Source organism: Lampetra fluviatilis, chromosome 14, assembly GCF_964198595.1.
Source record: "Lampetra fluviatilis chromosome 14, kcLamFluv1.1, whole genome shotgun sequence".
NCBI classification, from domain to species: Eukaryota; Metazoa; Chordata; class Hyperoartia; order Petromyzontiformes; family Petromyzontidae; genus Lampetra; species Lampetra fluviatilis.
The window spans coordinates 11,236,343-11,260,367 of NC_136288.1; the positions used below are offsets into that span (position 1 = coordinate 11,236,343).

The 24,025-nt window shown below is 44.0% G+C and overlaps 1 protein-coding gene across 1 annotated transcript in view; it reads right to left on the reverse strand.

Annotated features, from left to right (window-relative positions):
• The window catches only part of EXT1 (exostosin glycosyltransferase 1), a 167,947-nt gene that overhangs the window by 26,856 nt on the left and 117,066 nt on the right, over nt 1–24,025 (reverse strand). The gene's annotated exons all lie outside the window — the stretch shown is intronic.

Below are 24,025 nucleotides of genomic sequence, written 5' to 3' on the forward strand. Positions count from 1 at the left end.
CGTCGTGATATTTTATTTTATTATATTATTTTATTTTATTATATTATTTTATTGTATTATTTTATTTTATTTCCATTATTACTTTTATTAACTTTTAATTTTACTTTACCAAAAAAACCTAAGAGTATTATTGGTCGGCCTGATGTGCACGGGATTGGTCTCTGACAGCGAAGGTAATTATGATAACCTCTTTTTTATTAAGCGCCTTTCATATTGAAGTATCTCATAGCGCTGTACGTAAAGATAAAGCTACACTCACAAATATCGATGCATCTAAGGGAAATAGGAAGCTGATAATAATGTTAATGACCACTCTCGAAATTCCATTAATATGAATAACTACGATAAAAGCCAATAACAACAATTGCAGAGTAATCCAATCAGACAACAAAGTCGTATTTTTTTCCATCTTAGGTTACAGGGAAAGCACATAGTACAAATAGGCGAATTTTAAGACGCGATTTTAAAAAGTGACACGGATAAAGGTGAAGATGCAGTCCCCGCAGTTTCTAGGTCGTGGCAACTGCTGGCGGAAGCGCTGCAGGACCCGTCTGTGTACGGTTGCGTCTTCATTATGGACGGCGTCGTGGTTTGCCAGTTGGTTGAGATTAACAACAGAGACCACGACCAAGAGCGCAATCACTGGGGGGAGATGGGCTCGTCGCGCGAGAAACTCAATGTGCTGTGGAATCGCGAGCAACTAAGGCAGTAGTTCTTAACCTGGGGTGGACGTGCCACTCGGAGGTGCGAGATGCACTTTTTGGGAGTCCGAGACACGGCCAGATTTTTGTTTTAGAAGGTGAATAAATGAAACACAAATTAAGCACCGGCATCTTAGTACAACTACTTTGTTTCATCAAACCCTATGTCTATATTAACATTATACATTCTAGACGGAGGCTTGTGTTGCCTCCGAAACGTCGTGATTTTTATTTTATTTTCCTTTTATTACTTTTATTATTTTCAATTACAAAATTTTACCTACGTGACTTTACCGAAAAAACCTAAGAATATGAACATTATACATGTTTAATCGATTGAGAAACAAAGGGCTTCAAGGCTGCAGTAAAGGTTAAGAACCACTGAACTAAGGGATTTCATTGGCTTGAAGAGGCAATTATCCAGCAGTAGATAGATTGTGGCTGGTGATGATCACGTGATACAAATTGCTGCACACTTCTCCCAATCATCTCTTCCACGATCAACGTCCCAGCCACGTCTTCTCTACGCTATTAACCTAACCTCTTATGGCGCATATTTATAGAAAACTCTTTGAATTTCTACACCGCCAGATGACGAGTGGACAAGGGTGGCTGGATAATTGGAGGAGAGAATATGTCGCAGCAGGAGCAAATCGCAAATCTAAATGTATTACAAGTCACTCACTGCATACACCCATTTACAATGCCATCTTTGTGGTGGAAATCATGCTTTAAAATACGTTGCCTATCTCCCAGATTTAAAAGCAACACCTCATTTTGTAGTTCCACTGAGTCCCCTCCAAAGAAATGCAATTGGACCAAAATAATCTAAAAACGGGATAAAATATATATATATATGCCAGCTGTAACTATGACAAAAAAAACATTGATCTCAGCCACAATGGACAGAAGGAAACCAACTGTGAGTCCTTCCTCTGATAGTGGCCAATTGGAACACATTTCTAGGCACTCAATGATCTTTATTTTTTGTACTCTCTGTGGTGGAAAGCACTTAAAATGGGGGTAACAAAGCAACATGCGTTTAAAGAAAATAAAACGAATTCAGGGTGAAAATAATCGTGTAAAAATAAAATAGTTTTTTTGCAACAAGTAGTTTGAAATTATATTCTTAGGTTTATTCGGTAAAGTCACGTAGGTAAAACATCAAAATTAATGAAAATAAAATAAAATAAAACAAAAATCACGACGTTTCGGAGGCAACACAAGTCTCCGTCATCAGGTGGGACCGTCACAGCCAGATTAGCTGCATCACTTGATGTTTTTTTTATGTTTTACCTACGTGACTTTACCGAAAAAACCTAAGAATATGATTCCTTGCAGTCACGAAAGCTTCAAATCTAGAATTAGTTTGAAATTGTAGGAATTCTGTAGAGCTGCCAACAGCCTAACATAATAGTAAAATATTGTGTTATTTGTGATGCTAGGAAATGTGTAGTTAATAAATTGACTACGATATGTATATTCAACTGACATATAGCATGCATATTTATGCTAATAAATTGCAATGATTGCACGTGTTCAACTCAATATTAATTATTGTATACATTTCAAAGGTATGCAAAAATCTGAACAGAAACAACAACGCCTCTTGATGGTGCATTGTCATATTTTCTACGTGACTTTACACCACCACAAATTTTAAGCCCTCGTCATTTCGAAATATCGTTGCTTTTTTCTGAAGTTACTCTGTGACTTGTAAAACTCTATTACTCGAAATGGAAAAAGACGCCTCTGAAAGTATTATCTATCCACTAGATGGCATCGTTCAGCTACTACAGCAAACAGTGTGCAATGTGTACACAGGTGAACGCCTCTGCGAACTTTGAGTGCATTGTGCTCACGTGGAAAATTCCGAAAATGTACAGTGGCCGCTTGTTTAATAGCCGATGCTGCATATCCAAATATCAGGTCAAAATATCTCCTTTAATGGATGAGCTTACGCGTGAGGAGCATCTCTTAGTATTCATTCTGAGCACGTAAAATATTCACGAACTTCAAATCATATAACCAGAGTTGAAAACATTACATGCCCTAGCTTAAATGCATCAGCACATCAACAGTCCGATGTACAACATCTCCTTCATGAACGCGAAAATTGAAGACGCAAGCCACAGTCGGGCGACTGTTGGCCACACAACCCAAACTATGGGCCACGATAAACCATTGTAGTCTGCAGTCCTTCCATGGTGGAACAGCAAAACTCCACGCACTCTCTCCTGAAGCCCTCTCGTGGCTAGCAGATCTCGGCATTGGTATTTATCTCCTGAACATACTGACATCGTTTGCAGGAATATATCAGAAATAATGTGTTGATGTTTCCCCCCACCCCCGCTTCATTGCTACGATATAATATATACAGTATAACTAGGGCTATCTCTGACCCATTTAACCATTATTCCTATTGCTTGTGTAATGACAGGGTGACACCTTTCGGCCGGGAGTGGTAATTACGGTCATGGCTGCATTACGCAATGCCTTATTATAAGGGGGGTGTATCTGGGGTGAAGGTGAAAGGCGGAGTCAGTCGAGAAGCTCCGGAACCGGCTCGAAGGTTCTGGAAAGCGGGCGTGGCCGTAAGTGGAGCTTGGCCAAACCGGGACAGATATAAGGGGCACCAAACCAGAGGTTCGTGGCTGTTACGGGTCCTGAGTCCTGGTTGCGTCGCTGCTCGTCATCTCTTCGTCTCCGACCACGTGGCTGATCTTATGGAAGATTATCTCCGTCGCTGCACTGGTCGAACAGCTTGTGTAGCGAAGCCAGAGATGGGGCTACGTGTTAGGATCGCCTATGTGTAGCTGCGTCACACAATGTCTCGCCCAGTGTGCTCTGAATAAATAAAAAGCCTTCTACTCGACGTGTCTCAGAAGTCGCTCACTACACTTGTATCTGCATCCTCGTTTTCCTATAATTCGTCATTATCTGCTCTTATCCCCATCCTGTTTGGCAGAAGAGCTTCCTATTATCTGCAATTTTTGATGGATAACAGGAATCACGTGAAAAATGTATCCAATTAACCACTGCTTATCGTGTGTATTGACTTTCCATTTTCCCCAGGATATACTTTGTAAAATTACATGATAAATTAAGCAATCTGCATCTTTTTTTGTGAATAAGATTATATTTTAAAATCTGCTTTCTTGTCTTCTGCAGGGTAAGCGGAGTACGTTTGCAGATGACATCGTGGATAATGGCATCCACAACGTTAAACCGTACATCACCGTATTTTTAAGATGAGTTTCTACTGAAAAAATTACTCCGTTACTTTGAAAAATTTCAACTCGTTACTCTTACAGGTATTGACTAAAACGTGCACGTCCACCAAAAAAAAATATTTTTCTTGCCGTTGCGTTTGTACCAGAGCTCCGCATTAAGGTGGGATTCTGCGTTAACCCGAGGGCACCTCGCGGCTCCACTGACTTTACCAAACAATTCCACGACCTGCAAACGTGTCGCTGGGCAAGCCGGAGAATGCCTTGCAGGCAACAAGTGGCATCGCAGATAATTGTGAGTCCCGCATTCCTCGCCGCGCACAACGCTTGCTCAAACGGAATGCAAGTCTGCAGTTTGGCCCATACGCATCTGTTTCGCTAGCCTACTTTGGCAACACGCTAACTGTCAGGCGATGAGCTCGAAGTAGGTTTTTTTTCGACAACCGCTTTACGGTGCTTGGTAGCAACGCAGAGTCCTTCATATCGTCCGCGAGAAACTAGACGCCGACTAAGAGTGTGTGTGTGTGTGTTTGTTTTTTCTCTAGTGGGGAGCAGCAGTGTGGCGGTTAGCGCGCTGCGCTATGAACCCGGCGGACCCGAGTTTGATTCCTGCTCACAGACACCAACTCCAGTGTGATCTTATTTGAACCGGTCATGGGCCTCCTCTAGGTCTACTCAGCCTCAAATTAGTACCTGGTGCAGTGTGTAAGCATTGCCATTAAGAGAGACAAAGGCGGCCGGGCGTGGTGCTGGCCACCCACCCCCTCGTGTGCTGTGCCGACCTTATAATGTAGGTCTACAGTCATCTACGTGATCGATGGGTCTCTTATGTGGGTGTCTACGTGGTCCCCGTGGTTTATGTGCATTAGGAATAAAAACACCACTGAGAAATGACTATTTACAAAATAATACAAAGTTGAAATGAATATTCTTAGGTTTTTTCGGTAAAGACACGTAGGTAAAAAATTTAAATTAAAAGTAAAATGAAATTTTTTTTATTTTTTTTATTTTCATTTTACTTTCATTAATTTTATTTTCATTTAACTTTCATTAATTAATTTTTTTTACCTACGTGACTTTACCGAAAAAAACCTAAGAATATGAATCCTTGCAGTCACGAAAGCTTCAAATCTAGAATTTATATGAATATATGTAGGGCTCACAGTAGGTAACATCTGTATCAGTCAAGGGCACTGTCGTTTGTCTTTATGTAATCATGTTTTCGACAGTATGATTCCACAAACAGTAAATAAGGACCAAGGTCCTTACAGCCGTGGAAATCCTGGCAGCGTGTGAAGGCTTAATAGCAATGCTATTTATCCAATTACTGCTTTGCTTTATGTTTATACAAAGCAACGATACAACATTTACTGTTTTGAATAAATGAAAGTGCTTCCACAGTGCAAACTAAAATCACGCTGGAAAATTGAAGTGAAATGCATAATCAAATGATGGCCAAGTGCTCTGCACACAAGCATGTTGATATGCTGCAATAGCAAGAGTTGTGATAGCCCTTTATGCAGCAATGCCTGACTAATAAAAAAATGGGTATTCAATAGTGCTCTGCATTGGATTTGTTTGACACATAGAGCAAACATTGCCTCGTAATTCACGAACTTGCTATCTGCGATTTTGACTGTCCACGAACCGCATCTGGAATCCGACACGACTGCATCGAGATGAGAGATAAAGTGATGAGAGATAAAGTGACGAGAGATAAAAGTGATGAGAGATAAAAGTGATGAGAAAACGTGATACGATTGCGAACACGTTTATGTATCTTTCGATATAAAGCTTTCGTGACTGCAGGGATTCATATTCTTGGTTCTTTCGGTAAAGTCACGTCGAAGGGAAATAATAAAATAATAAAAATAAAACAATAAAATTCTCACGACGTTTCGATTGCAACACAAGCAATCATCATCAGGTGTAAAACCCACAGCAAGAATTTGTTTTTTAAACCGCCACTTTTTTTAAAAATTTCTTGCTGTGGTTTTCACACCTGATGATGATTGCTTGTGTTGCAATCGAAACCTCGTGATAATTTAATTGTTTTATTTTTATTATTTCCCTTCTACGTGACTTTACCGAAAGAACCAAGAATACGTTTACGTATTTAATAGCTTGTGTATTTATTGAAGGTAATTAACTAAACAGATATATAATTATCCGCAAAATGTTCTACTCTCGAGCATTTTCAGAACGTATCCCTCGCGAACAGCGAGGGAATACTACATACACTTTGGGTTGGTAAATTTTACACGTAGGCTTTCACGACCAACATTATGATTCATATTTTTTTTCCTTTTCGGTTAGGCCATCGTGTAAAACTGTGTTTCATTACACCCTCCTCCACCCAGCGCGGCACATGAACACGACTCTCCACGTAAATGAAGCCTGCCGAATGTATGACTGCTTCAGCGCGACTGCTTCAGCGCGACTGCTTCAGCGCGACTGCTTCAGCGCGACTGCGACTGCTTCAGCGCGACTGCTTCAGCGCGACTGCTTCAGCGCGACTGCGACTGCTTCAGCGCGACTGCGACTGCTTCAGCGCGACTGCTTCAGCGCGACTGCGACTGCTTCAGCGCGACTGCTTCAGCGCGACTGCTTCAGCGCGACTGCGACTGCTTCAGCGCGACTGCTTCAGCGCGACTGCTTCAGCGCGACTGCTTCAGCGCGACTGCGACTGCTTCAGCGCGACTGCTTCAGCACGACTGCTGCATTGCTGGAGAGAAATACATTCGGCACGTTTCAACCACGTGGCACTTTTATGAATTGGGCGTGTCAGGTGGCGGAGGGTTTACAGCACACATTTATAAACCACGACCTAACCCAATAAAAACCAATTATGAATCGCAGTCTGAGTATGTTGCTCAAATTCCACGTGCAACATTGTTAAAGGTACATGATAAAAAGCTTATAGGTAGGTTATCAACCCGCTTTACATCGCGTCCTCTACTGGCCCACCTACTAGTCCTGCACATCGGGCATCGCAAGCGTACAGCAGTACTTGCAAAGTGTTCAGGCAGCAGGCGTGTGCTGCTGCTGTGCCTGGCGCAGGAAAACCACTGCACTGAGACGGGGCCCATGCCGTCAGACCCGAGTAACAGACGGAGTTCAAGTGAACGTCGATGACTGGTGAGGAGGATCACATAGACAGGTGGGGCTCAAGAGGGTACTTAGGCTCAGCAGCATCTATCTACTCTAGAACGACATGAAACCTGTTCGTGGAAGGGGAGACCACGCTCTGGTTGCCCAACCATCCTGGTTTTTTAACGCATCATGTCCTCTCTTTGCAGTAGACTCATGTCTTGCAGGCACATTTAATGTGTCTGTTTTGTTGTTGTTGTTGTTGTGTCGGTCACGTAATAATACATGGCCAAATATTATTTGGGTCTTTCGGTAAAGTCACGTAGATAGAACAATAAAATAATAAAACTGAAAATAAAGTGATTTTTTTAAAATAATATATTTAAAAAAATTATTCACTTTATTTTCATTTTTAATAAAAATGCAGTCGTGTCGGATTCCAGATGCAGTTCGCGGACAGACGAAATCGCAGATCGCAAGTTAGTGAATTACGAGGCAATGTTTGCTCTATGTGTCAAACAATCCAATGCAGAGCACTATTGAATACCCATTTTTTAATTAGTCAGGCATTGCTGCATAAAGGGCTATCACAACTCTTGCTATTGCAGCATATCAACATGCTTGTGTGCAGAAAATAAAGTGAATATTTTTGTTACATAATTTATTTAAAAAAATTTATTCACTTTATTTTCATTTTCATTTTTTTATTGTTCTACCTACGTGACTTTACCGAAAGACCCAAAGAATATGAATTCCTGCAGTCACGAAAGCTTTCAGTCAAGGTTTACATGACCAAAGACAAGCACACGTGGCCCTCCCTTCTTCAGATATGGCGACGTAGTCTTCTTCCCATGACATATAACATCAGAGGTGGCAACCCCCAGACCCACACTGTATTATCACACATGTCGCATTTTTTTCTCTCCCACGAATCAGCAAATTCATCGGGCTCGCCTGCGCGCGTTCACTTCTTCGGCACCTTGCAATATTTAGAAACCCGTCCGTCATCGCGCAAACGATGAGTGAGATTCGGCGACACGACTGCTGGACGCGAACCAGCGAAGCTCAAGAGCAGAACAGCACGCGGGACGAACTTGCAGCTTCACCGAGAAGAATGGCCCAGTTTCAGGCAGGCACAAGCACAGCAGCAGCAGCAGTGCGTAAAGAATGAGGGCTGGGCAAAGTCTCCTCGCTGTGTATATATATATCAAGGTACAGTTTCAAAGGGTACAGGTGGCTGGGCAAACTGTGGGTGGCTCTGAATTGTTTTAATAGTTAATGAAGCGGCCGTTTATTATATATAGAAAGCAATATAAAGGCGGTCCCCCGCTTTTACGACGCAATGCGTTGGTCCGGCAAACCCCCATCGTCAATGATATCGACCGTAAAATCGGCACCCTATTTTACCACGGACAGTCGAAACATCACTTTCCGATGTGTTTATTACCTTTTATCAGCCACATTGTGGCAGGGTTTTATAGGTAAACATCCACACGCAAAAAAAGCCTTGTGAATAACAAAAGTTCCACACCAAGTCACGTCAGAAACCAGACTGCCTCTTGTTTTAATGTTTTTTTGTCGTGTCCGGAAGATGCGTCGTAAATCAAGTTCCTGCATCGTAAATCGATCCACAGTGGCGTTTTATAAACGTCGTAAAAGTGGATCGTCGTAAATGGGACGTTGTAAACTGGAGACCACCTGTATTTCCTTTTGTGGACAGTGTTGCTAATGATTCATACTTAAAATGGTTGGAATTCCTGTGGTGCGGCAAAATGCTAACGGAAAGCTTGGGTGGGGTTTTGGTGGGTGGGGTTTTTTTTAATCGCCAGATGCGTTAAATATTCATTCGGGAAAATGTAAAGATTTGGGACTAATCTTAAGGCTTATTTATCGAAGCATTCCTATTATTTACTAAGGTTTCCTGCATTAAAAAAAAATCATCACGATCCACGGCCAGATAACCGTAGGTGTCCAATGCACATTTCATCACAAAACATTTAATAGAGCTATACATATCAGTACACATCATTAAATGACAGATGACAACCATTTGTCGATCCACTGCTGGATGAATGCCCCTCTATGGCGTGTCATCCATGGGTGGGGGGGTCGTTGATTGATAGAATACGTCACTGCACTGGTCATGGTGGGTTGATAAAGGAGCTGGGGATGAGAATCGCTTCAGAAATCACTCACCACTGATGTCAGCTATGGCTGAGAATTGAACTCTGGCTGCTGGGTTCACGCCACTGTGCATTAACCACTGCGACGTCTCTTCACCCCATCTGTCATAGGTGCATGATGGAAAGAGCAGGTCGCATCTTTCCCTCGCCCCGTAAAGCCATTAAGGCCTCATTCGCACAACTCGGGGTCATCCCAATAAAATAAGCACGTGCTACGATGTCAGCCTCCTTTGTTAAGTCCACACGCTCCTATTTAACCCTCTCGCACAGCCCAGGAGGATGACTAAAAGCGGACAGCAGGATGTTGTTTTTTAAGTGACGCCAATAATGCATAATTGACCGGCCAGGTGGCACAGTGGTAGAGTGAGCAGCTCCAAAAATATATAGTGGTGAGTTCAAATCCGGATCGGGGTTGACTCGGCTCATCATCCCTCTGGAGTGTGTAAAATTAGGTACCACTTTGGGGGGCATTCAACAGTGGTCCTCGGGAGAGAGTCCTCGACAGCACAGGAACGTGGAATTTCCACCACTGGCGCAGGGCTGCACACAAAAGAGCACCGCCTCAACGCTCGTTTGAGCAGAAAACGACTTTTAATAATGTACGGTGAATTGTTTGACAATTCGTAGCGACACTGAAATTGGTTCTGGGTAATACGGAAATACAAAGCAAAACCACGGTTTTTTTTTTAACAAGATTATTCAAGTATCCTTTTCACAAGGGAGACCTGGGGTTACTGAAGCGAATATAAGAGGAATGCAATTCAGATTGCACCGTATGATAATTATGTGTCAAATATAAAATAGTTAACTACAATTCAAACCATTTACAGTGGAAAATGCATACCATACATTGGATAAACACAAAGTGAAAAATTAATTGGGCAGAACAGTAATTAAAATCCATTCCACCCAAAATGTCCGAGCAATTAGTCCGGTTTACCAAAGAAGATAGTTTGGGAGGGAATCAGATGCTAATTGCAAAAGACAGGCGACACTGTACCACAAGTTCGTCAAGTGTCACACACGATGAGGGAACGCTCTCCAAAGCTGGCGTCAATTCTTGGTGAGTGACAAGGGAGCATCGTGGCACAACTTTGATTGCGAGCAGTAGTGGTGCTAGGCCTAAGCAAACCACCGAGCAACATCCATGAAGAGCTCAAGGCGTACTCTGGATAAATACAATAAAAAATTGAGATTCGCCAAATAACATCTCACATTCAGATCCTAATAAATATGAAAAAGAAATCGAAATAACTTTAATAACATCCAAATAATCTCTTTGATTCATATCTTGTCTGAAGCTGTCTTTCACTCATCTCGACGACATCTCTATATTTTGTTCACATTTCTCTTATCTCGATACACTGATATTGCTTGTTTTTTTATCTTTTCTTTCATTCTGACTTGGAGTTTATACATCGATAGGGTCACTACCACCACTCGTTTCGATAGATCATAATCTGGTTTGAGCAAACCAGACAATCTTAGTTTAAAACGTAGGCTTTCGCTCATTTCTACACCTGATGGGTTCAGTGATGACGTCATCGTACTGCTCTATTTAAGACCGGAAGCAGGTGGATTGCTTCACTGTTCCGACAAATCGCCCGATGATGCTGTAGAAATTACCAGCGAAACGTCGTATTCAAAATGTAAATGTTGTGGATTTACTCTCCAACACACCGGTGGGCTGAAGTAGTAAACTAATCGGTGCGTTGTTTACGTGACAAACCTTACTGGCTGTGTCGGGTGGTGGAGGGCTACGACACATTTATACTCACGCGATCTAACCCAAAAACCTTTATTACAGACAATCTTAGCTGCAGATCCTAAGGAAATACTTGGACGATTAACCTACAGCAACGAAAGTCCCTTCATTTTAATAGTGTAAGGTGGCAAATAAACTGTTCTTGCAAGAGAGGTGAAAATGGCATAACCCATCTTTGTGTACACTTTGGGTGGCCATTTGTTTGATCAGTTTTTTTAAAAAGGCATAGCAATGCTGCTATTCTTAGTCTACGTCTACTTAAGGCCTTCTTTGCCTAACTTATTCATTGTAAATTTCAGCCAAAGGACAGCAAGCATGGCAATCATTAAGTTTGCCATGCAGAGTAGCTCATAAACTGTGTGTATGTCTTGGCAAATAAGCTGCACTGCTAAAAGGCAAAAGTATACATGTAAATTTGTCCTCAATCTCATTTGTTAAACACACGTAACAATATGTGCACGTGTTTGACAGCCTAAAAGCTTGGAACAACTAGAACAGAAAATCACGTTCTGAGTAATTATAGGTGCTATTGTTTGTACGTCGTTTCCATGAGAGCACTAACACTGACGTGGAAGAAGCGTGCTTATTAATGTATAATGAAAATACAGCCAAGTCTATTATCAAAACATTTATTCTGTTACATGATTCATGCACAAATGTCGGGGCCTCAATATCAGACTAAAGCAAGGTCATTGGAAATATTCAGATCTCGTCTCCAAAAACAGTTTGGTTACATCAAGATCTGTGGTAATTTTTTTTCTTTCGAGCGTTGTTAAATTATGCTTGGCATATACACAATATATTTTTGATTTGTCAAATCTTAAAAAAAACGTTTCAAATTTATCATCCATGAAATGGAGGGAGTACACTTTCTTGTTTGTGATTCCTGTACAAATTGCTCAGAAGATGGACAAAAGCCTTGAGGTTGCTTGGGTTTGTTTTTACATAGATAAATTATTGTGATTTATTCCTCCATAATAGTTGGACAATGTATTGTTCTCTTCAATTTGGCACTACAATGCCTGCCTAAACTACAAGCCGTCAAAAGAAATGTGCGTGTTCTGAAAAACGTACATTTTGAAAAAAAAAACATGCTCTGCAAATAGCAGCATTGCCTCCTCCTACATACGCATGTGCGTTGAACTTCTTTTGCGCCGTACGTAGCCAACCTTGCTCATCGAAGGTGCGGGGAAAGGACAACAAACGATGTTTCTGGTGCATAGGAAAAGGACCCCGTGTTTGTTACACTTTTCTCACGCTCAGCTAGCGCACGTGCGATCTAATTCATGACAACAATCAGGCCCAGCAGTAAACGTTAACAGCGTCGCTTCCAATCAAACGTTCTTCGGCACCAATCAAAGGTCGTAAACGGGTTTTGATTCCTTACCCGTACCCATACCCGGCCGCACCAGGGTCGCAAACGGGTACCCGTACCCGGCCGGGGACGGGTAGGGTACGGGTATCGGGTACCTGATTGCGACCTCTTGAATTGTGAGAAGAGACAAGACGTTGGGAAATGAGTGACAAACAGTTACTCACCAGTGACTCACGGCCTACCCGTACCCGTACCCGGCCGCACCAGGATCGCAAAACGGGTACCCGTACCCGGCCGGGTACGGGTAGCCGGGTATCGGGTAGGGTACGGGTATCGGGTACCCGGTTGCGACCTCTGGCACCAATGCGAGCCTGCAATAATGCTCCCACCGAGTTTGACTCGTGGCGGTTATTTTGTTTTACAAAATGTCACGCCAACTCTTCCTCGTACTTCTCAGCAAGAAATGGCTACAAAGCGCGTGCAACGAACCTTCTGGGGCGTGCCCTAAATGCACGAGAGAAGAAGACGACGACGAAGAAAACGAAGGGAGAAAAAAAAACCCCCTGCGATGACAGACCGCTGTGATAAATTGTTTGACAAGAACGACTCCTGGTGTATCTTCAACCCAAAATATACCTCGAGGCACATGACACGCATTCCTCGTCTCATATTAGCCAAGCGATAAACACAGCTCTTGCACGCTACGGCTACGCTCCCTCACAGTTGCAATGGCATGTTTCCGTGGCCCCGTAAACCCTTGCGGAAAGCTCGCAATTAAGGCGGTAATCACGGCGAGACTGACGGCTCTGCAAGGGGAGACATTTTTTTCGTGTGTCCTTTGTGTCGATAGCAAAAAAAAACAGGGAATCGCGCCACCGGTTCATGCAACTGCCACGACACGAACCGCTGATGCGACGGTGTTAATGAAGTCGACTGAGACGATGGCGAGTGATAACACTCGGAGCTTTCTTGCGGTAGTTGGAGGTTAAAGTGTCGCCGTGCTTTCTGCGTGAGCCGCCGCTCGGCAGGTATCAGGTTGCCGAAGAGGCTTGCTGCTCTTGATGACTTGAGGTTTGAAGGACAGTGCTGCAACACCTCCCAGTGACACGCCTCCCCTCCCCCCGTGCACGTTGCCTCGAGAGCACTTTAATTGAGTCATCATAAATTGAGGTATTTAAAAAAAAGTATATTATTTATGTTGAATTTTTTTTTTACAAATAATTTTTAAAAAATTTACGAATAATAATTATTTTTTTACAAATAATTTCAACATAATGCTGCGCTGAGCATATGCGCATACGCAAACATTCACGTGCGCATCACGGGAGTTGCACTCGGAAATTGTTAAAAGTTACCAGCGACTGTATATAGCAATATTGCTATAAGGACTGTGTACACGTTGGCACGCTTCAACAGTCAGCAGACGCCAACTGACTCAATTTGAGTGCCCGCTAATCGGGCTTAAACATGTGATGGCAAGCCAATTTCCTTCTCACAAGAGCCAGCGAATAGGGCCTTGGTGTGACAGCGTTTTGCCAATGGAATTGCTAAACGCTAACTAACCCAAGAAGATTTTGTGATTTGCCCTATGCTAAACTTTCATAAGGCATGCAAATTTGCTTTCACTGTGATATTTGTAGCTGACACACGGATTCATGCAAGTAACATGTTTCTGGAATTATCATCATATATATACACACACAGGAATAATTCGGATTATACAGATATTATGTTTCAGGATTTAGCAATTAAACGAAATCCAACGAGCAATGGCTCATAGCGGTGAGTGGTGAAGAACACCTGACTTGCAGAATGTAATTTATTTATAATACATGTACAGGCCTTGTGTCAATCCACTGCTGGATGAAGGCCTCCACACTCCACACCTGCTCAGTAGGAATTTGTGAAAACACGGAGCATAGCCATGGGAGCATAGAAACATAGTACAGTACAACAACGGATTGTACTGCACTGCCCTCCGTATGTATGTTGAACTTCTTTCGCACCGTACGTAGTCAACTGTGCAAATCGTGGTGGGTGTTCACGTAGCCCTGCAACCTTATCACAAACTGAGTATGGTGGTTACCCATTAAAGATTTATCCAGTCTTAAACCAGCTTAACTTCTAAGCTTCTAACAATGCCAGGCTAATTCCGCGTGAATTGGTAAAACGCTAATTTGGTTTATTACCGTACTTAAATAAGTCAATAAATTAGAAGCAAATAGTATTTTTCCCCTCTTAATTATCATATCCTGGCAATTGTATACTAATTGTGCAATCAGCGTCACGTCATGAGGCTAAGAATTAATCGTGATCTCCCGCAGAGCTGTGCAAATCCCTCGTGTTCGTGAACGGCCCACTGAAGCGGAGTTCAGAGAGCTACCTCTGAGATCCATTTAAGTGACCTCTGGTCCAAATGGTAAATGGCAACACTTTTTCCACCTGCTCTGCGCATGAGAGTTAATGTTTGCTGCATAAAGTCAAACTAATCTCAATGCTGGAATATTGGCAAATTCTGTGCAGGACCAAATATTATTGCGATTTTGAGTGTGTGGATACAGTAATTTGTGGGGAGCAGTAGTGTCGCGGTGTGTGCGCTGCGCTACGAACCCGGCGGCCCGAGTTCGATTCCGGCTCACGGCCAACACCAGTGACTATGATCTGAACCGATTATGGGCCTCCCCTAGGGCGACTCAGCCTCAAATGAGTACCTAGTGTGGTGTGTAAACATCATCACTGGGGAGACAAAGGCGGCCGGGCGTGGTGTTGGCCACCCACCCCCTCGTGTGCCGTGCCACCCTTCATAGGTGCTCGCTAACAGCACTTGCCCCAACAGTCTGTCAAGGCTTTACGGGTGATCTTTGTCTATCTTTGATTGATAGTCATTGGTGTCCGGGCTTTGAAGGAACAATTACTGAACTCTGAATGCACAACTGGAGTATAAACATGCATGTTGGTAACACTTCAATTTACACTTTGAAGGTCATAGTGAGGGACCGGGAAACTGCTGCCCTCTATCATCAGCTGAACCTGTAAATAAGGGAAGAGAATGCACTAATTGCTTCATAAGTGTGAGCTGCTCGGTCGCCGTACGAACATTCAATTAACCGTTGATTCGCAGCATCAGTTAAACCGAGGGACATTAATTGAGCTTAGATTAGGAAACACCCCAAATTAGCCTGAGGTCACTCTGCCTTTAGGTACATTTTGTAACGTATTAGCTGTGTTCCAGCGTGGATTCCAGCTTCCTCCAACAAATGCAATGTCAAGCAACATGCCAAATGGGAGGCATTGAACATCACAGTTCTTAGAAGCACTTAGACGAATGAAACCTTGGGTTCCTAATGGAACCATGTTTACCGATACATTCTGTTATATTTATTACACACGTTGAATTATGCAGCATATTTGTCTAGAGCTTTTACTTGGAAGCAAAGAAATAATCAAGTATGCATTTTAACATATGCAACGGTCAGTAATATCACCAGGCTTGATTTTCTTTTTTAAAAAGACATTCGCAAAGGCTTTGTTGACATTAAAACATTGAGTGAGTGTAGAGATTGCATCCATATATCTTGCTTCTATCAGCTGCAATCAAGTGGACATGTTCACAAAATGTGACACAATTAGCAGAGGGAGTCAAGTTCTCTCTTATTTCCCTGCAATGTAAAAAAAAAACAACCATGAGCTTGACAATGTTACTACGACTTCAAATTCTTTCAGCGCTAGGCAATGATGGTCACAGGGTTGGATAAACAGTAGGATGAAATGGGAACCCCCGTTTTTTAATATATCTAATGACAAACGTTGCAACGCGGTGGTCGTATCAAAGCATAGCCACTATTCTTTCAAACTACTGAAAAAGAACGTAATTAATCCAAAAACGCTTGAAAATGTGTGGAAAAAAATGTATTTGCCCAAGTGCAAAATAATATTCGCAAAAACTGAAATGTCTCCAATCAAGTTAATGCACGTGCACACGCATGCCCGACCAAAAATCAAATGAGCATGTTGGCCATGCAACGCAGTACCTTATTAATTATTACACCTGTAACCAGCATCATACCTCGGGCTCCTCTGAGCTGCATCCCTTGGATCGATGTGGCTCATAAATAATGCACCGTGTGGTCGGCTCGATGTATAGAAAGTTTTGTCGGGACCTGTGAGACCTCATCAGAGGAGACAGGTCTTCTCAGATATTTTATACAACCTGCTACAACACGCATGGATTTTGGATTCACTCCACAGGTCCCCCTGGGGCGGATAGGGGGGTGCCATATCATGTTCCCCTTACGTTCAAACAAAAAGCATCTACGGGGGTGAACCTTGCACTTTAAGCGGTAACCCTTCCAAACGCCTTCGCGTTGTTTTCACTCGAGAATTATCATTTTTTTACATCGCAAGGCGAAAGTGAGCCGTGCATTTATTCGTTCAGGTTGTTGTGTGTTTGCGAGCGCTCCAACACAGACAGTTGACCTGAACTAGAAGAATACAACAGGGAACCGGTGTGACGTTAAAATGCAACCGTGCCGACAGAATGCTCTAACAAAAATGGTGAGCATATTTGCTTCATAGAGAAAAATAGACAGTCGGTTATAGATAGAAGGGGGGGGGGGGGGGAAGAAAGACAAGGTCTTTAGCCAAGACTCAAGCGGGGGCAGGGAGTCGACAGAAAAATGGCTCGGTGCACGAGATTTCTCGGCAATGGTGTCAGCAGAAGAGAATGAGCGAACTCCCGCTCAGCAAAGGTAGACCGGGGGGGGGGGGGGGACGACGACTCTGACAGAAAGCCGTGGTCACTGGAGTGGAGAGTGCGTGGAGGGGAGTACAGTGAGGTGAGAGGGGAGAGGTAGGAGAGTGCGTGGAGGGGAGTAGAGTGAGATGGGAGGGGAGAGGTAGGAGAGTGCGGGGAGGGGAGTAGAGTGAGATGAGAGGGGAGAGGTAGGAGAGTGCGTGGAAGGGAGGAGAGTGAGATGAGAGGGGAGAGGTAGGAGAGTGCGTGGAGGGGAGTAGAGTGAGATGAGAGGGGAGAGGTAGGAGAGTGCGTGGAGGGGAGTAGAGTGAGATGGGAGGGGAGAGGTAGGAGAGTGCGGGGAGGGGAGTAGAGTGAGATGAGAGGGGAGAGGTAGGAGAGTGCGTGGAGGGGAGTAGAGTGAGATGAGAAGGGAGAGGTAGGAGAGTGCGTGGAGGGGAGTAGAGTGAGATGAGAGGGGAGAGGTAGGAGAGTGCGTGGAGGGGAGTAGAGTGAGATGGGAGGGGAGAGGTAGGAGAGTGCGTGGAGGGGAGTAGAGTGAGATGAGAGGGGAGAGGTAGGAGAGTGCGTGGAGGGGAGTAGAGTGAGATGAGAGGGGAGAGGTAGGAGAGTGCGTGGAGGGTAGTAGAGTGAGATGAGAGGGGAGAGGTAGGAGAGTGCGTGGAAGGGAGGAGAGTGAGATGAGAGGGGAGAGGTAGGAGAGTGCGTGGAGGGGAGTAGAGTGAGATGAGAGGGGAGAGGTAGGAGAGTGCGTGGAGGGGAGTAGAGTGAGATGGGAGGGGAGAGGTAGGAGAGTGCGGGGAGGGGAGTAGAGTGAGATGAGAGGGGAGAGGTAGGAGAGTGCGTGGAAGGGAGGAGAGTGAGATGAGAGGGGAGAGGTAGGAGAGTGCGTGGAGGGGAGTAGAGTGAGATGAGAGGGGAGAGGTAGGAGAGTGCGTGGAGGGGAGTAGAGTGAGATGAGAGGGGAGAGGTAGGAGAGTGCGTGGAGGGGAGTAGAGTGAGATGAGAAGGGAGAGGTAGGAGAGTGCGTGGAGGGTAGTAGAGTGAGATGAGAGGGGAGAGGTAGGAGAGTGCGTGGAGGGGAGTAGAGTGAGATGGGAGGGGAGAGGTAGGAGAGTGCGTGGAGGGGAGTAGAGTGAGATGAGAGGGGAGAGGTAGGAGAGTGCGTGGAGGGGAGTAGAGTGAGATGAGAGGGGAGAGGTAGGAGAGTGCGTGGAGGGTAGTAGAGTGAGATGAGAGGGGAGAGGTAGGAGAGTGCGTGGAAGGGAGGAGAGTGAGATGAGAGGGGAGAGGTAGGAGAGTGCGTGGAGGGGAGTAGAGTGAGATGAGAGGGGAGAGGTAGGAGAGTGCGTGGAGGGGAGTAGAGTGAGATGGGAGGGGAGAGGTAGGAGAGTGCGGGGAGGGGAGTAGAGTGAGATGAGAGGGGAGAGGTAGGAGAGTGCGTGGAGGGGAGTAGAGTGAGATGAGAAGGGAGAGGTAGGAGAGTGCGTGGAGGGTAGTAGAGTGAGATGAGAGGGGAGAGGTAGGAGAGTGCGTGGAGGGGAGTAGAGTGAGATGGGAGGGGAGAGGTAGGAGAGTGCGTGGAGGGGAGTAGAGTGAGATGAGAGGGGAGAGGTAGGAGAGTGCGTGGAGGGGAGTAGAGTGAGATGAGAGGGGAGAGGTAGGAGAGTGCGTGGAGGGGAGTAGAGTGAGGTGAGATGGGAGAGGTAGGAGAGTGCGTGGAGGGGAGTAGAGTGAGATGAGAGGGGAGAGGTAGGAGAGTGCGTGGAGGGGAGTAGAGTGAGATGAGAGGGGAGAGGTAGGAGAGTGCGTGGAGGGGAGTAGAGTGAGATGAGAGGGGAGAGGTAGGAGAGTGCGTGGAGGGGAGTAGAGTGAGATGAGAGGGGAGAGGTAGGAGAGTGCGTGGAGGGGAGTAGAGTGAGATGAGAGGGGAGAGGTAGGAGAGTGCGTGGAGGGGAGTAGAGTGAGATGAGAGGGGAGAGGTAGGAGAGTGCGTGGAGGGGAGTAGAGTGAGATGAGAGGGGAGAGGTAGGAGAATGCGTGGATGGGAGTAGAGTGAGATGAGAGGGGAGAGGTAGGAGAGTGCGTGGAGGGGAGTAGAGTGAGATGAGAGGGGAGAGGTAGGAGAGTGCGTGGAGGGGAGTAGAGCGAGATGAGAGGGGAGAGGTAGGAGAGTGCGTGGAGGGGAGTAGAGTGAGATGAGAGGGGAGAGGTAGGAGAGTGCGTGGAGGGGAGTAGAGTGAGATGAGAGGGGAGAGGTAGGAGAGTGCGTGGAGGGGAGTAGAGTGAGATGAGAGGGGAGAGGTAGGAGAGTGCGTGGAGGGGAGTAGAGTGAGATGAGAGGGGAGAGGTAGGAGAGTGCGTGGAGGGGAGTAGAGTGAGATGAGAGGGGAGAGGTAGGAGAGTGCGTGGAGGGGAGTAGAGTGAGATGAGAGGGGAGAGGTAGGAGAGTGCATGGAGGGGAGTAGAGTGAGATGAGAGGGGTGAGGTAGGAGAATGCGTGGAGGGGAGTAGAGTGAGATGAGAGGGGAGAGGTAGGAGAGTGCGTGGAGGGGAGTACAGTGAGGTGAGACGGAAGAGGTAGGCAGGGGCGAGTCTACGGGGGGGTCTTCAGGGTGGCGAGCATCATCCTGAAATTGATCAAGAGTTGGATTGAGATCCAGTGGCAAGATTAGAGTTTTGCGGTAATGTCTCAATGAGGAGTGTGGGTCAAAAAAAGTCTGACAGCGGCATTTTGAATCATCCTGGAGTTTGGAAGGTGAGGGATTCCAGGCGGCCGTGCAGGAGAGATGGGATTGGAGTGACAGCAGCAATCTTAGAGTGCCGGGAGAGGAGTGCGGAATGAGATGGAGGCATTGACAACGCTGGTAATGTTGTAGGTTTGAGTGGGGTAGGCAATGAGGAATGAGGTGGCGGTCATAAGATCAAGTGTGGAAGCAGAGAGGGGCCTTTTTTGTTTGGGGATTATTTGAGTGTTGTTGTTGTTTATGGTGACAGGCGGAGGGATGCCAAGAGGAGGCGGTGGGGAGATATGACAGGCGACAGCGGGGGCATCTGTGAAACTCCTGGACATCTGTGAAAAAGATCTTTATAGCTGATCGGATTCCTCCAGTATAGATATTCTGATTCTGGGGGAGCAGACACTAGAATGCCACTTGTAACTCTCTCAACATTTTCGGAAAAACAGGAGGCGAGCTGTTTCTACCTGGTTACTAGGTATATTGCATTTCATTTAGGGTACAATTGTGGAACAATTGGATACGATTCTATGAATTGTCACAATTCGGCGTCGCTATCCTAAGTTGAAGATCTATTATAATTTTAATGCTGTTGTGCACGGTAGCAGCTCTAGTGGCTGCAGGGGTCACATGGACCAACGAGTCACAACCCACGTAAAAATCCTAAATAATGGATGCTCACGATTAATATGAATCAAAGCATCGTCACATCCTCATTTCTCAATAATTTGATATATCAAGTCGTAATATAGTGGTGATTGTTAAACAGAACAATGCATCAATGTCTTTTCAGCTTATTCCCAACGAATACATTTACTTTTGACAAGTTAATTCCAATAAATAGCAAGATTTCAAATCAACTAACATGGGGCAAACTCATCTGCAAAGATATTTGTTCAGATGCACGTTAAAATGTCGGTGGTCGGACCATAATGATGCACTGATGAATCATTTAATTCCTAAAGCTCGCTTCTTGATTCAAATATGTTGTATGCAATGGGTTCACGTGACTGACCACAGTATCCATCTCTTACACTGATGGAAAGTTCAGAATAGCCCACAGTGCAACTGTGGCCACCAATCTCAAAGCCACTGACCGCAGGATGACACCACTGCCAGCTTCGATCATTCGTGGCACCATTTCAGATATTCTTAGGTTTTTTCGGTAAAGTCACGTAGGTAAAAAATTACAATTAATAAAAGTAAAATAAAAAATCACGACGTTCAACACAAGCTTGTGTTGCCTCCGAAACGTCGTGATTTTTATTTTATTTTTATTTATTTAATTTAAAATTTTTACCTACGTGACTTTACCGAAAAAACCTAAGAATGTGAATCCTTGCAGTCACGAAAGCTTCAAATCTAGAACCATTTAAGATATGCACGGGCTATCTCCAAAAAGCCATCCGTTGACTCAGAAACCAACCTCGACACACGAACGTTGCTTCTCAACGCGCATGTGAAATGAGACATGACCCCTGTAGCCGCTAGACGCCTCTACGTTCACCACAGCGTAAACAAAAAAGGATCGATTCTTGAATTGATCATCGCACACGTAGCTGATGAATATCTGTTTAAAATGTCTATCTCTCTCTCTCTTTAGTTGTTTTTTTTCAAACGTCGTTCTCACTTCAGCTTTCCTCGGTTGACGCGAAACTACGCTCCGCCTGTCCACGCACAGCGCCCTGAGAAGGATCGTTTGAGGGCGCTACATGAATTTAAATTGTTATTATTGTTATTATTATGACTACACCACACAGCAGCATTAAAAACAACCACGTGTGACCCAGGCGGGTCAAAGTCGAACTCCACTCCGATCAAAGACACGGGCAAGGGGATGGCCTCAAGCAAGCCAAGAGGCATGCGAGGAAAAAAACATGTTCAGTTCTGTGTTGACGCAGCTTTGTTGTGCTGGCCTCTATTTCACGGACATATGGATTCCAGGGCGAGCTTTTAAAGCACGTTTTATCCTTTTTGCGTCCGTACATTAGCAGCAGCTTTTTGCTCATCACAAAGCAAAGGCTTTCGGAGAGGTTACTCCTGCATTGCCTCATTAAGAAAATATACTCACGACAGGAGAGGAATACATCTCGAATGCAATGCTCATTATTATATTTTCCCCGTCGTGATTCTAAAAGACATGCACACTTAATACAATGCATGTGCAGAAGGCAGCCCAGAACTAAATGAGGCATCGCTCACCCATAACAATTGCCGGAGCATTACATTTTAACTACGTACTTTCGGTGAAAAAAAACAACTGAAGGCATACAAACCTGCCTTTTTATCTGGCTTATCAATGTCATTTAATGAATAGCGTATCGCAGATGTTTTTTTTGTCTGAGACGAGCCATGCACAAGCATGCGTACGCGTGCGACGCATAAACATTGCAAGTGGAATTTTTTATTTAAAAATAAAGGCACGTCTAAAAAATATGTTTGGTGTGGCCTAATTTGTTGGTACAGGAGAGCTGCAGCTTACGGCATTACAGAGCGCTCCTGCGAAGAGAGGCAATGCTATCTCCATGGCTGCAATGCACTCGTGCAGCCAGTTTAGCATCACACGTAACTCATGGGCCTTTGGGCCAACACGGGGAAAAAAAAATGCAATTATAGAATACCATTTGGATTGACACTAGAGCGTCTAAATGCAACTGTATCTCAAGTGCCATTGATCCAAGAATGCATATATATATACGGTACATATATATAGCACTGTGTAGGTGTCCGTGGTTATTTAGTATAGCTCTCTGATCTGTTTTCGGGTCACGGTGTCTTGACGTTTCCCTTAACATGCTGGGAGCTGAATTCGGTTAGAAGGATTCAGAATTCAGTTCCTGAATAAGCTCCCCAGCACGTGGAGCGAAACGTCAGACATCATGCAGAACAACATGCGGCACAACCCGAACAAATATCGGAGAGTTTACCTGTAATTCTAATTGTTGTTATCATTATTAATATTTAGCATTACGCTAAATCGGTAACATTCACCAATATATCAAAACCACTCGTGGCGCACAACACAGCCACTATTTGAAGGGTGTCCTTGGAAAAGTGAATGAAATGATAATCCCTTTTGGCGTCCTCTGGTCGAACACCGTTTGAGACGAGGCTCAAAAGAAAGCTGTCTCTGGTGTGGACCAATCAGTTTCAAGGGCAATGCATATATTATCAGTGTGTTTTTTTGCGTTCTGACCTCAAGTTTTGTGGTTAATGCAGACGTGATTCCTCGTAAAAAGGTTTCAGTTTTGTTGCCGAAAAAAATGGGAAAAACCTATTCTTGTAAAAAATGTAACTTTACATTCCAACTGAAATAAATATAATAGTATCATCTCCGCACAGACGGTTGTACAATTAACTTAATAATTCACGTTTTTTTCCATGCACTTAAAAAAACCTACTCTCAACAAAAGCCTACTTACTGGGTGAGGAGACGATGGTGGTTATCAAGTTTAGTTTCATTTTCTCTATTTTTCTCTCTCCCTCTCTCCCCAGAATACCCTTCATTTCTTCTGGGCAAAGTCGAACACGGTCTCGTACAGCCGAATAGAAAGTGCGAGAAGATAACCTTTGTAACATCCCGTTTCAAGCGAGAAAGGCAACGCTGCTTCAGAAACAACACCCACACCCCAGGTTACAGGCCTGCGTGACAAAGGAATATGGCATTCAAACAATGTTCGCTTCCAGGGCAGACTGACATGCTTCAAGTGAGAACATGAAAAAAAATACATTTGTTTTAATGCTTGGGAAATGTTAATGTTACAGAGGTCAGCTGTGCAATACGTGTTATGAAAGTCACAACAAGCCAGTTACTCTTCTTGGTTCTTTCGGTAAAGTCACGTAGAATGGAAATAATAAAATAATAAAAATAAAACATTATTAAATATTTGATTATAATAAAATAATAAAATAAAACATAATAAAATATTTTATTATAATAAAATATTTTATTATGTTTTATTTGTATTAATAATAAAATATTTTATTATAATAAAATATTTTATTATAATAAAATATTTTATTATTTTATTATAATAAAATATTTTATTATGTTTTATTTTTATTATTTTATTATTTCCCTTCTACGTGACTTTACCGAAAGAACCAAGAAGATGAATCCCTGCAGTCACGAAAGCTTTAAATCGAAATGTTATTGTTTTATTTGTATTATTTTATTATTTCCCTTCTACGTGACTTTACCGAAAGAACCAAGAAGATGAATCCCTGCAGTCACGAAAGCTTTAAATCGA